The 15034-nt window shown below is 40.3% G+C and overlaps 1 long non-coding RNA gene across 1 annotated transcript; it reads left to right on the plus strand.

Moving 5' to 3' along the window:
* The first annotated feature begins 8359 nt into the window (after positions 1-8359).
* Positions 8360-13892, plus strand: LOC120553177. The gene is made up of 3 exons (XR_005638125.1): positions 8360-8483; positions 11196-11304; positions 13770-13892. It is a non-coding gene; the product is annotated as an uncharacterized LOC120553177 (long non-coding RNA).
* Positions 13893-15034: the final 1142 nt, after the last annotated feature.

Genomic DNA, 15034 nt, shown 5'->3' on the forward strand with positions numbered 1-15034 from the left:
AAAAGTGAAATTCTAGTTAATTACGACATGGGTCTAATTTTCGCCATCATTCCTGTCAGCAGTACTACCGGCTATGGCAGAAGTTGAGTTTTCATTGAAATATGATAACGATGTGAAATATGATAGCATCTGATATCTGGAGTGTAATGTTGACACTGGTGCTTGTTTCTTCAGCGTGGTAGTGTGTTTAGCATTAAGCAAACAGCAGCCTGCTACTGAATACGGCCTTCAAGCACAAAGGCTTTCAAATGTTACCGTCACAGATGACATGAGCTTGTTGGTCGGTAGTTCATCTTTAAATCTGGTCTGTGTGTGTGTGTGTGTGTTGTGTGTGTGTGTGTGTGTGTGTCAGTGCTTCCCTTCTGTTCATGATGTCGATAGTGGAAAGAAAAGTGAAATTCTAGTTAATTACAACATGGGTCTAATTTTCGCCATCATTCCTGTCAGCAGTACTATCGGCTATGGCAGAAGTTGAGTTTTCGTTGAAATGTGACCGGTTTCCCAAAAGTATTTAAAAGGCTTTTAACTGAAACAGAGACCAGTGCAGTGCTCACTCCACATCAGTGTAGTTTACAGACACTCGACTGTCCTGCTGTAATTACAGACGTTAACCAACCACAGGCAGTTCATGGACTCACGGCGGTGCGCTGCTGCAAAATGAATGCAGGGCAAACACTGGAATAGATATGTAGCGTTATTTTTTGGGGTAGGGGTTCCTGTTGGCCATAGGGGAAACACTGAGCATGTTTACATGGACATGAATAACGCGTTCATGAGGCTTATCCCGGTTAGGATCATATTCGGGATATGGTTTTTCATGAGCACAGATAAATCAGGTTATGATAAATACTAGTAACCCAGTTACTGCATTCTATTTCACAGGCACTGTAAAGGTCACAAAGGCACATTTTAGCTGTAATTTCCAAATTTTTCAGTCATTAACATCTATCCGTTACATGTTTTATCCTTTCTCTCTGCCTTTTCTCCTCATTCATACACCTCCCCTCCCTTTTATTGCATTTCTTTTCCCATTTCCTTTGTCTTCATTTTCCTGTTGTTCACCATCTTCTTCTCTTCTCCTACATCTTCATCCTCTTTTCCTGTCACACCTGTAATATCCCTTGACTTTCCACTCATTCCTTTTCGCTTTCCTTCTCTCTTTCTTCTCTTTTATTGTTTCCTTTTCTTACTTCTTTCCTCCTCTCCTTTTGTCTCATTTCCTCATTTCCTTAGTTTTTCTCTTTCTGCTCCTGTTTCATTTTCCTCACCCTCTATTCCCACCCTTCATTTCCCTCTTAATTCCATCCCTCTGTACTTCTCCCCTTACTCCTCAATTGTTCTCCTCCCCTGCCACTTTTATTCCTTCCATCAACCATGTCATTTTTCTCCTCTTACCCTCTTTCTCTCCTCTCCTATTTACTCATTTCCTCTTCTATCCTTTCATTTCCTCCACTGTCTTCTCTTTTCCTTCCCTCTCCTGATCTACTCTCATTTTCATTTCACCACCTTCTTAGCCCCCGCCCCTCCCCCTGCATCCTGCCAGCGTGCAGCATAGCGGCGAAGGACAAAGATCTCATTCACGGCCGTCTTGGGAAAATGTTTGTGACACTCTGGAGCGCTGACGGGCACTCGTGCAGTGCCACCAGGCGGCAGGGGGACGCGCATACACTGCACTGGGAGGTGGAAGTCAGTGGATGTGGGAAGTGAAGAGCATGTTGTGAGTGAATAGTGGAAGAGAGGGATGGACTAAAAAGGCACAAAGAGGCTTCTTTCAATGTCACCCTGTAATCCTACACACTTCATCACTCCCTCTTTCTGTCACCCTGTCCCTCCCTCCGCCCCTTCGGTATTTCCTTTCCTCTCCTCATCTCTCACCTCTACCTCTTAATATTCCGCCTCACAGACAGCTATGCGCATTTTTCTCCCAGGAACGATACTGTCACATTTATGAATGTTCAGGAGACTGCAGAGTGGGACGTGAGAGTGAAGAAGAGAAGAGACTGCATTTAAATGTTGTGGTTGTCACTGCGAGGGCTGCTGCCACAGATTGAGTTATAGCTCCAGAGGCGTCAGCTCAGTAAACCCTGGATACTTCTTTTACCTGCTTTCCAGGTAACTCTCCACTAAGTTAACTGGTTAGTGCATTATGTAGTATAGGCAGAGCCAGGCCGAACTGGAGTGTGCCATGTGTAATTAGATTGAACGGTTCGGATGGCCAGCTAAAGCTGTCAAGTGTGACGAAAAGGAAGGGTGACCGTTAAAATGAACGCCACCTGTGTAGAACACTGGCAGTGACTATAAAATAGGGATAGATACGGTGGCCAACTCAAAGCAGCAATAATTTGTATTTTTATATTAACGATGGGCGAAATGAACAACGCGAAAGGGGTTGCTTGTAGTGGTGAACCTGCAGAGAATTATCACCAGATATCTTGCTTTTGTGTCTTTTAGCTCATTGTTTAGTTTTTGTATTCATTAATTTTGTATTCATGCAGGAATAAATCCACAGTAAAATACGAATGCATCTACCCTGAACCAGGCTCATTTGTAGTCATCCCTCCGAAATCCTTCAACAAAAACACTTCATGCTGCCATACATGCACTTACTTAGCAAAATACAGAAGAACTGGGGTTTACATTTACATGCTTGAATAAATCCCAAAGTCTCCGGCCTCTCGCTGATTTTTTTTCATAACCTTTTGAAACAGTAATGACTCTAAACGGTAATGGCATTTTTCTCACACAATATGAAACATTTGGGATCCTGGGACACACTGAGATGTAGTCTGCAGCACAGTTAACATGCTCATACTGAATGGATAATTTAGCATCTCCTCGTAAGTCTATTCTGCACGTATCAATGCCAAATTTCCCACTTCTCATTTTTGTATTGGTTTTTCAAAAGAAAAAAAACATACATAGCCGGTTAAATGGATCACACATCAAAATATCACAGCAAACTCCACCTTACCGGACAAGAACAGGAAACAAGGACAAAGCAAATATAACCAAGGTAGAGTGTTATATATTCTATGATATACTGTATATGTACAGAATAGTACATAAAATTATATTAACTAAATAATACCACAAATTACACATAGCATATAGTGCTTTTGTTTTCAATGAATTGAGAAATGTCGATAAAAATCGATATTTTCATATTTGCCTATCCATCAGCTTATAACATAATCTTTCATAGGAGGACATTTTGGCTATTTGGTCCATCCATTCCTTAACTGATATATTTTTGTTAGTTTCCTAGTGTTGCAATACTATCCCACATCTTACTTACGCCTAGAAATCATCACTGTATTGAAGAAGGTGATAATCTTACCATGGAAGATCTATCATGGGGTATGAATACAAAACGTGTAAAGGCTGATTTGTAGTACGTAGGCTCTGTGTAGAGCATGTGGCCTACGCTGTTGTGAGGATTTGTACTTTTATGCTGGTGTGTCTAAATCAATTCAATTCAGTTCAATTTTATTTATAGTATCAAATCGTAACAAGAGTTATCTTGAGACACTTTACAGATAGAGTAGGTCTAGACCACACTCTATAATTTACAAAGCCCCAACAATTCCAACAATTACAGTAATTCCCTCAAGAGCAAGCAGTCTAGCAGAGCGTGTGCGTGTGTGTGTGTGTGTGTGTGTTGTGTGTGTTTGTGTGTGTGTGTGTGTGTGTGTGTGTGGTAGAGAGAGTGACGGGGGTTAGCTCCAGAGCGAGTATTGACTCTAGAGGCTCAGTGGGAGAAACAAAGTGTGTCCCCTGTGATTTCTGACCACGGTCAGAAAAGCCCAAAAAATGAACCCTCCCCTTGATTTCAGGTTGTTCGTTGTCCGAGGAGGAGAACCCAGAAGTGAGTACGAGAAAATGCAGTGTTACCAAGCCACAGCCAAGTGGACCAATCACAGTTGTTGCTGTCTGCAGGTTTGTCACTTGCAATGACAAACTCACAGAGAACTACCACCCGACTCTAAGCAGTGTTTTAGCACATTTCAACTATAATTGTTTTGTTTTTTGTGGCCTTCAACTTTCCTGTTTTAGTTCAGTCCCACCGGTCTCATCAATCCATTTTCAGCTGCAAGCAGCAGTTTTCCAGTGAAAAAGCCAAAACCCAAAATACCCACAGCAACAAACAGCAAGTGGACAAAATCAGCATATAGCTGTTGATCACAGCAAGAGTCCAGGTTTGGTCTCAATAAATTTGTATTTTCTCATTGCCCTGCTGGGAATAAATGAGGGTGGGGGTGTGGCCTTGACCAACTGCCACTTTGCTCATTTGAAAGCCATGATGTCTCTCTCTCATGGGTGGGCCAAATTCTCTGGGCGGGCAAAGCAGAGAAAGGGGAGGTAAACTTGCTCCTTATGACCTCATAAGGAGAAGATTCCAGATCGGCCCATCTGAGCTTTCATTTTCTCAAAGGCAGAGCAGGATACCCAGGGCTCGGTTTACACCTATCACCATTTCTAGCCACTGGGGGACCATAGGCAGGCTGGGGGAACGCATATTAATGTTAAAAAAAACCTCATAAAGTGAAATTGTCATGCCATGGGACCTTTTAAAACATGTGACTACATTGCATTATATAGAAAGTAACCTCTTCTATGATAACATTTTTTAATGGTACACAATACCACGGTACAGCGTTTTCTGCAAGCTTCCATTACTGCCTCAACTGTTTATTTCTGTGATCATGTAGGAGAGTATTGTAAAATGAAGACACTCATTATGAAAAATGGGACAGCTGACACATCACACCTAACACTTTGGAAAATACAGCAGCACAGAGGATAGTGGTTTGTGTACGCCCTGGGCACCACTACAGTTTACCGTATGGTACAGTTAGTGTTTGGTAAATTAGCTCTCAGGCTACTGCCACACTCCTTACTGTGATCGTGTGATCAAGATGAAACAAGCCCACTCTGGAACAGGGGCAAGCCATTCATTATTGATGCCCAAATCCTTCTGAAGAATGCCCTAAATAGAGTGATTGCATAAGAAATGTGTAGCTTGTGAGCTGCTGATAAGACTTTCCTGTCATCACCAGCTTTAATGAATGAGAGCAACATCTAACACCTATAGCTCCAGTCTGGTGCCTTTCTGTAAATCTCATAACCATGTGTTTCAAAAAAGGAGCTGAGAATTACTGGTTTCAGCTTTGTTAGCTTGCTAGCTCGTTATTGGAAAAATGTGTTTTCATATGATTTGGAATTGGCTGCCTTTTACTAATGCTAAAAAGCAACTAAGTATTCAAACTAGAATACTAAAACATTCAATTTGCGCAAATTTGAAATTCACTTTTGCCTTCATGCTTGCTGCACTAATGCTGAACTTTCATTCCGTTCCTGTGAAGAAATAGTTATTTGAAAAAACAAACAAACCTTTGCTTTCCTTCCAGGTAGAACTCAGCTCAGAGAGATCACAGACAGGTTTATAAGCCTTTTTATTTTTACTGCATGCCTCCCAAAAATCCAGCTGCCTGCAGTGCAAGGATAAAAGCAAGAAAGTGGGACCATGGCTACTGTTGTTACAAAGGCTTTCATAGCTAAACTTAAAACCTTTATGCTGTGAAAGTTGACACTTGTGTGTGTATTCAATTGCTCCCCATGGTAAACTTATAGTTAAACATTTTGGGAAATACACTTACTCGCTCTCTGGCAGAGTTAAATGAGAAGATTGATAACACTCCCGACATATGAGTGTGGCTTCTAACTCTCCTCCAGAAAGCAGATAAGCATATTTCCCAAAATGTCAATTCTTTAACCAGATATATAGTGAAATGATTTTTTGGCACCATTGGGCTTACCAATTCAAGACATCACTAACCTGTAACTTCACTTCAACTTATTTCCCCAGTTAAGTTGTAAAAAGTCATTCGTAGGCTAAAGGAATATACCATACAAACGGCTATAGCTGTAACCGTACAGATCCACCTGGCCGTGCGACGCTTCTGTCGCGCCCGCAAAGCATCCCGGGAAGGCGGCGCTACGTTTGAAAAAATGCTGCGCGTCCAAAAAGCTGGCCGATGCCCATCTTTATGCAAATGAATCCGTTGAACGCGACGCGACTATCCAATGGACGTAGACGAAAATCTTTCAAACTGACCTTTGTCTATCTGAAATGAAGACAGATTCAGCAACTGCATGGCCTATTTCTCCCTTAAAATATTTTCAGAAACACGTTTTTTTCCGGTGAACTATTTTCGTAAAATACTAGATCGTATTCCGAACTAGCTGTCGTTTTGAAATTCGGGAGTGGCCAGACCCACGTGAGGTGATCGTCCAATTAGCTGCTGGTCAAGGGGTTGGACCATCAACCATGGATGCATTATGTCGTGTTGCAAAAGTGGATCTCTACTGTAACAATGCTTACATCTGCTTCTCCAGAGTTGTCAGCATGAAAACACAGCTGCAGCTCATATAATTAATGATGGATAAGATTGGTTTACACAAGTTAATGAGCAAGCATTGGCATGCGTTATTTTCAGGATTTGGTAATTGGTAGCCTATCCCTGACTCAAACTAACCTATTATTCATTTTATTAGCTGCAGCTGTATCCACTCTGCTGTGACATGTAAAGGGTCTGTTGGAAAGTGTAGTGTCATAATTTTCAGTAGATGAATGTGATTACCAAAGATATCCACTGCTTTAAAAAAAAAATGCATTATGGGACTATGGAACTGTGGATTAAGCGAGACGGTGCAAATTAAGTCATTTCTGTACCTGTGCCACGCCTCTTTAGTAGACTAGCAGCAGGTCCTGAGTCTATAGATTCCAACGGTGGAAGTAAATGTTAACAGATTATGACCGATTCTTTCGATCAAAGTTAATATTGGACCATTTGTTACAAGCCATATACTGTATCTCCCAAACATTTTGACACTAAAATTACGCTTAAAAATTAACCCGGTTAATGCTATTCAATGCTATTGAAGGGGAGGGTCTTGGCGTGGCCATAGTGGGGAAAAAAATATGCGTGCTGCCACGCCAAGACCCTCCCCTTCAATAGCATTCACACACTACTATTGGCCAGGCGTCCATGCTTACATGTACAGGTCCTGTCCCCTGACCAATCGGCTATCCTAACCTTAACCACTCGAGGTGAAATGCCTAGCCCCAACCAATTGAGCAGCTTCCTAGGGCGGGTCTTGGCCATAGTGGGATTCGTAATTTTGCTTCCCGGCAAAGGAAGTTGTCTCACTGGTGGGGAGAAACCAAGGGGGTTAGCCTGCCTCCACAGAGCATAGCTCCTAGGGCGCCATTTTGATGCTACCAAGCGCCCACCCGCTGTTAGCATCCCATTGACTGCCATTCATTTTGGCGCCACTTTGACAGCGAATAACTTTACATCTGAAGCGTTTAAAGACTCTATTTGTCCATTGTTTATTTCTAAAGAAACACGACAATGTATAAAAGGTTCCATTACCTTGTACCTCACGTTATGGCCCCGTAGCAGATGTTTTTGAAAAATAGGCTAATTATTGTGTCATAACCACACGACTTACTGTCGCACAGTAGAGGAATTACCGTATAGTACAGAAGAAGCTCGCAGGCAGTTTTGACTTACATTAGCTGTTTAAGTTTAATTACTAATGTTAACTAGCATTTTAGTTAGCAATAATTAGCCTGTGCCTATGTTATCGCCTTACATATACCTACGCTCTCCGTCTCTGTAAGATTGGGAATGATTGAGATTTCTCTTGGCACAGCTACCAGAAGACAACTTTTTTGCAACTTTCAGACAGGTTGCTCACGTCACATCTACTTCGTCTCTCTCAGTTGGAGGCTGCGCAGTAACACTCAGCGCTCACCGGAAAAGTGCTCAACTAATATCCTTCACTGGTCTCCGTCCAGAGCAACGGGATCTGTTGGTCCATTCATAAGACTATTGGAGAAACGGAGGAATGCTGGGAGCACGGCGGTGCCTAGCCAGTGGCTTTGGTCGGAATCTGTGAGAAAATGACCCTTTCATTTGAACATAAGAAATGCAAATAAAAAGAGAGTGAAATAAATAAATGTGGCATTATGAAATCAGAAGTCCACTGAATGTCATGTCAAATGTCATTTGAAAAACATCCCTTTAATTTTTTTTTTTTTAACTATTTATTTACTGAAATATATCGACGTATTTATACATTAATATAGTAACTAATTTATTTATTTCCGGGTGTATTACATAGACATATTTATTTAATAGTGAATAAAATGGCATTCCAGACACCAATCACAAAACATGACAAATGTTTCAGGGGCGGGGTCTAATTTGGTTTACCCTTCTATTGGTCAGAAAAACTGCCAGCGATATTCTGCCAGAAAAACTGGAGATTGAGCAGAGAGAGACATTTTAGATGCTATTGGCACTCAACAATACATACATTAAAATATGAATACCTAAAAGTTTAAATTAAAATTATAACAGTGGTTATCACTCATTCATTACTGAAACCCTACTGCTGAAGATGGACGACTTGAAGTAAGTAAATACTTTACTGTACTTCAAGTTATTGATATGTGAGTGAGACAATGCTAGTTAAAAAGCTAGCAAGTTAGCTAGCTTGTTGAAATATTTGCTGTTTTCGTTCATATTAGTTTTTAAAAGGACTTAGTAAAATCCAGGGGTTTACTAATTTGGAACTCTTAGTAAAGAAGAGGGCAGAGGCTTTAAACAATAATTTAAACTAACTTTATCTTTGAAGTTTCTGGCCACGTAGGCAGGTGTTTCTAGTTAGCTAGCTACCTTACCTAATTAGCTAGCTAGCTAGCTCCCCGCCCCCCGTCACACGGACAGTGGGAAGAGATGCCAATTGACTATTTACCATAGCTATTTACACGGCGGCCATTTTGCTCTTACATAGTGCTCAGGGTGGGAAGATAGACAGTATATAAGGGTGGGAACCCAATGGTGGGAACCGGGTGGAAAGGAATCTAGCTATGGTGAAGTGGTCCAAACATTATATTTGACTAACGTACGCTAACATTAGCTAACGAGTGCAGAGGGGTATTGCACAAAACCAGAATTAGGGATTAAGCTGGGATATTCCAGTTATCAAGTGTTTTCTCTATGTTGATTTGACCGTGGCGCCCCCCTCCCACGGCAACATATCTGCCCCCCCCACGGTATCAGAAATAGGGCTGCATTGTTAGAGTGCACGTCGGAGAACGTTTTATTATTAAGATAATGTCATTAATAGTGGGTTTATTGTTATTTACTACAGAATTGCTTATGTCAAGCTCAAAGTTGGCCTATATAGTAACTTAAAAAATACAGTTCAATCACAACTGAAAATATGCCTCATTGTGTGTGTGAATAGAGGTGAATAAATATATTTGTTTTTGTTGCAGCAAAGTGTCAGTTCCGTTTCATGGAGGTGTTCGGACCTGCCCCCACTGCTAAAAAAAAATCCTAAAGGAAACACTGTGAATTTAGCCTTAACTTGGTTGCACAAAAGCAGAGGCACCTAAGTTATCATGGAGATTTATTCTGTGCACCTAGCCTGATCAGGCTAACAGCCAGGATTTATTAATGCTGGAGCCTTTTCTGTTCACCCAGCAGTGGTTTTACTAGCCTGCATTAAAATACAACAGGTGCATATTGCTGTTCAGTTAAGCACTGTTATTATTTAAAGCTGTGACCATTATTTTTTTTTTTACAATTATTCATGTGACAGTCGCTATATTGCTGGATGAAAACTGCTGTTCATATTGTTGTTAGAAGTTTGATGAATAGATTATGGCAGTTGTTGAGATAATTAGAAAAGGCTGATACAGTTGCAAATGTGTTTTAAATATAGTCAGCGGTGAGAGGATAATATATAAAGTGCTGTACACATGTTAGTGGTTCCAACAATGGCAGATTGGTCAGAGACCAATACACCTTTTAATTATTTTAGTTGATTTATTTCTTTTTGTATTCTTTAACAAAGGATCATGTATGTTCCTCTTCCATGTGCATTTAATTTGGCATTATTAGCACACAATGTGTGTTCTCTCCAGTGAACTGCAATTTGGGAGGATTGTACAATTATAAAAAGCTATCCTAATTTTACAATCCTACGTAATTATAGTCTTAGTTCACTGGAACTGGCAGTAGCTATAGTTGAGGCTACTCAATGAAACAACAGGGAGAGGACACCCCAATGGTTTTTGACCTTATATTTTGCTGGGGGGAAATAACTGATGAATACACTGTGTTACAGTCATTGTTTACAGTGTGCATTAAATGTATCACTTAATTATCTTCATAGTTTCTAGATTTCAGAATCTAATTTCGTCAGTGACTTTTCTATGTCCATATATAGGCCTACGAGGAAGCAAAGCATATAATATGTAAAGAAGGAAACTGCCTCTGTAGAAAAAAAAAATACAGTGAGAAAAAGCGTGACCGACTGAATGATATATCTAAAAATATACATTTATGAACTACTGCTCTTAAATGAAACCATTCAAGGAGTTAGGCTAATTATTTCCACAAACGAACTGTTGTACACTTTGCCTGAAAAGTGAGCAGTGGAAGTTAATGTTACTTAGGTTACTTACGTAAATATCTCTTAGTTACTTACTAAGAGATATTTACGCATCATAGGCCTATTTTAGCATTGTAGATTAGTGGTTGTAATTGATTTTCATGGTGAAAGTCTTCTGCTCACTTTTAAGGCAAAGAGTACAACTGTTTATTTGTGCAAATAATTAGCATTGAATGGTATGATTATGATGGTTTCAATTCAGAGCAGTGGTCAGTAAATGTACTGTATATTTTTAGGCTGTTTACGCATTCAGTTGGTCTGCGATCGTCTGCCACGCTTTCTCTTGCTGGTTCATTACATTGGCCGTGTTTCTTTTTCTTTTACAAATAATGTGTTTCACGTTATCATACTTCACAAGAAGCTGATGCTCACTCTGTGTAAAGTATGCAAAATACATATTCTCCATTTTAGCATCAGTAAATCCGTAAATCATGACTTCTGATTTGTCATAGTAGAAAGAGCACAGGTGTAGCTAATAACATTAACGATGTTGTGCTTTCAGTGTCCTAGTAAGATGGTGAGCCAGTAAGCAGTCGTCGTTAAAAATATTATTAATTACACCTGTGATTTCCTGCCATGGCATGTGTAAAAAGCCTTCTATGAAATGACTTGTTGCTGTTGAGTTTCTTTAGCTCAAGCAAGCGTTTTGCTTTGGTTCGCAGGTTGGTTTGACTACAGTATGAGAATGAGACATCTGACATAGGAGAGGAGACAAGTCAATTGGTCTCAGCAACCCAGGAAGCAGCATATTTTTTTTCTCAAGCTGAAGAAGTAAGACACTCCTTTCAGTCTCTTCTAAGTTCTCGATGTTTTCCTCAAATTACACATGAAACACTAGATGGAACTACATTCAGCTGGTACGATTTTAAAAAGATGGCATTAAAATGCTATACCAAGAGAAAATAGCTCAGATAACTATAATATTTCCTCCTGCTTGAGTGCATTTCTTTTCTCATAAAATGTCTGCATCGCCGATTCTTTTTAATATTTAACTGTGCATTGTTCTTATCAAAGTAGGGCTGGGCGATATGGAGAAAATCAAATGTCACGATATTGTTGACCAAATACCTTGATATAGATACCGCAACAATATTGTAGTGTTGACTATTGGTGCTTTCACAAAATATTTACACAATGAGATTTTTGATAAATAATCATCAGTAATGTGGTTATAATGACTGAAGTGGGTAAAGGCAAATAATAGAACATAGTTCAGAAAATGACATCACTTTACTGTAATGCATCCTTTAAAACCAGGAAAAGACAACACTCGTGCCATATTACGATATTATGATATCCAGAATCTAAGATGATATCTAGTCTCATATCACGGTATCGATATAATATCGATATATTGCCCAGCTCTATATCAAAGTATGTCTTCTTCTTCACTGCCTTTGCGGGGGTGCTCTTTTACTCCTCTTTGCATTACTGCCATCAACTGTTGATTAGTGGAGTGGCGTGAAACCAGTGAGAGGAATGTGTATCATGTCCGATAATACTGACTTAACACTAGTCTCGCTTTGCCAGACCTTCCTCCACAGTGCTGCGGAGGAGGGTCTGGTTATTCCACACAGTATTCCGGGATGGGAGAAAAACGTGCTATTGACATGTCTTTAAACCAATCACAATCGTCATGCACAGAGCCCCGGTGACGCTACAAAGTAGCCTCGGGAAGGAACTTGTTTTGCTCTCTGGATTTACCCTGCAGAGATATGAGGAGCAGTTAACCATAGTCTTCAGAAATCCACCAGAGTTTAGAATGCCAACACAAAGGAAGCGGAAGGCAATGGAAATCCGGCCAAAATTAAGGACATACAGCGGAATTTCCGGCACAACGGGGCAATCCCGTAAGTGAAAGGTCAAGGATATAGACTAACTTAACACTTAACACTTGTAAAATGTTGCTCCATAACACTATTAGTGGTCAAAAGTCTTCAGAGTTGTTAGCTACTGCTCTGATTGGCAGCCAGTGATTTCAACAAGTCGATTGTCTATAGCCCTGTTTGGACCACTGGAACAGAACCTTTTCTTCATTGGACCCAGTTTTGATTTTGTTACCTTTTTTCCTCTAAAAAAGCCTTACTTACCTTTAATTGTTGATGGGCCATAAACTATTGAGATTAAGTTTGAGAAGCTGCACATGCAAATCTTCAAGAATCTTACATACCCACATTGTAATAAACTGGCATCATCACCTAATTTGCATTTAATGAACATCCAAATGAACATGTTTCTGCATTTAGACACTTCAGTTCCTGTTGAAAAGGCCTGTAGTCATGGATTTGTCTTACTGTTGGAAGTAGCTTGACTAATAAATGTACTTTTCATGGTTATTACTTCCCGCTTCAAAGTGCTAAAACCACCAGAAATATGAGGACCTGACACCATCCCATAAACCTGACCTCAGCACCGTAGAACAGCATTTGCTCAGATATAGGGCTGGGTACCGAACGTCGATACTTTTAGGGTATCGAAAAAAATATTCCAATCCTATGAGTATCGAAAAATTCTTTATCCTTTATCTTTGGTGCCAAATTTCGGTTCCAAAAGCGTCTTAGCGTGTAAGCGCAAGCTTATCTGTCCTCTCTGCATATTGACACAGAGCGGAGCTCCGACCGACACACACACACATACGCACACGGAGGGGTGCGGACGGAGTAAACTGTAAAAAACGCAGTTTTGTTGAAGTCACAGAGAGTCACGGTTGGTTTCAAGTGTGGTTACAGTTTTTTAAAACTTGACGCAGACAGCGTTTGCTGTGATATGATATTAATGGCGAGCCGAAAGCGGTCGCGGTGCTGTTGACGTTCCACTTCCTCTTACAAGCAGCCACAACGGTGGTTTCTCTGCCCTGATGACTGACTGACAGGCTGAGCTTGCAAGGCAAGGCACTTTTATTAATGTTACTCTGAGTGAGCAGTTTTACCAGATTTTTTTAATTTTGATAACTGTTTTGATTCCCAATTAAGGTGGAAATAAAAGCTTTGTGTTTAATGTATTTTTGTTGATGTTGAAATGGATTTTAAAACATATGGTATCGAAAAAAGTATTGTTAGGAATCGGTATCGAAACTGAGGTATCGAAATTGGCACCGGATCGAAAGATTCTGAACGATACCCAGCCCTACTCAGATAACACAAACCATCCTCAAAAATGTCTTTGTTGTTGTTTTGGCCGCTGCCTTGTAGTGTGGCCTGGCCGACTATCACTACCGCTTACTGTCCTTTCTCCAGACGATCTGCTCGCTTGCACTTTTCCATGGCTGACGGTTTCTATGGCAACAAAAGGTGAGGAAGAGGAGGCTGGGGCATGACAGAGCACTGTTAAGCAGACAACACATTCGCGCCTGGGATCCTCATGAGGTAGGAGAATACCCACAGGGAAGAGAGCAAAAAAAACGGGGAGTGAGGTGAGAAGGGGAAGTTCTACAGAAACAAAGCTGCACCGGTAAATGACTCAGGCTTATTCTTAGCTCTGTGCTGTGTGACTTTGTCAAAATGATGCAATATCAGTTATATCTGGTTGGTCTTTGAATTTATCTTCCATCATACAGTATGACACATCAGTGGGACATTTTACACTATTACTGGGAAATATAAATAGATTCACCTCACAAACCCGCTAATAAATCTGTCAGTCAGCAAATCAGTTAATCACTGTGGCTCGAACACTCCTATTAAATTTTAAGTCTTTTTTTATTCTATTTTGTTTAATTGTCAAAGCGAGGCAGATAGACTGAAAACTACAGAGCCCATCAGGTAATAATGGCCCACTTTTGATAATAAGTGTGCACAAAGTAGTAATTTGATCCCTCAAATGAACCATTTGTGCTGTCAAATTAAATTACTAGGTCCCTTCAAATTACTCATTCCTTTAAGCAAATGGCGTCAAGTTATTGTAGCATTAGGAGCTGACGTTACAGGTTGTTGTAGTCTGGTGGGGTGGAGCGCCCACACTGTTAGTTAATAGTGTAAAGACATTGTATTCATCCCTTTCATTCTTGTGCCTTGGTGTTTTCGTTCTCATGCAGTTTTGTTCTTTAAGCCTTAGTTTTTGCCATGCAAAAGCTTGGCTTATTGGCTTCACAGGGTTTTCATTTGCTATAAGTTGCTGCTTTTTTTTTAACCGTATACAGCGTTTCCCCTAGGGAATTTAGCGGGTTAGCTGATAGGGCTAGTGACCGCTCCTCATTTTCACACTGCGCTCCGGGGTAATGTCATTTCACTACGTCAAGTCCTCCTGTTCACTCGGTGAAGATGTTATCGACGGGTACAGGCAGCTGCCAACCGATACAGCATACCACTGTATCAATACATGGACGCCAAGTATCGATCTTTCTTTATATAAATTGCACATGAGAATTTAACTTTTTGCCTAACCTTTTTTTTTTTTATTAATTAAAATTATTAAATAAAATTGAAGTGAGATGAACAAACAAATGTATCTTTTTAGATAAAACAGATGCTGACAAAGTTTGCCTTTGATGACATAATTTGAA

This window comes from Perca fluviatilis, chromosome 23, assembly GCF_010015445.1.
Source record: "Perca fluviatilis chromosome 23, GENO_Pfluv_1.0, whole genome shotgun sequence".
NCBI classification, from domain to species: Eukaryota; Metazoa; Chordata; class Actinopteri; order Perciformes; family Percidae; genus Perca; species Perca fluviatilis.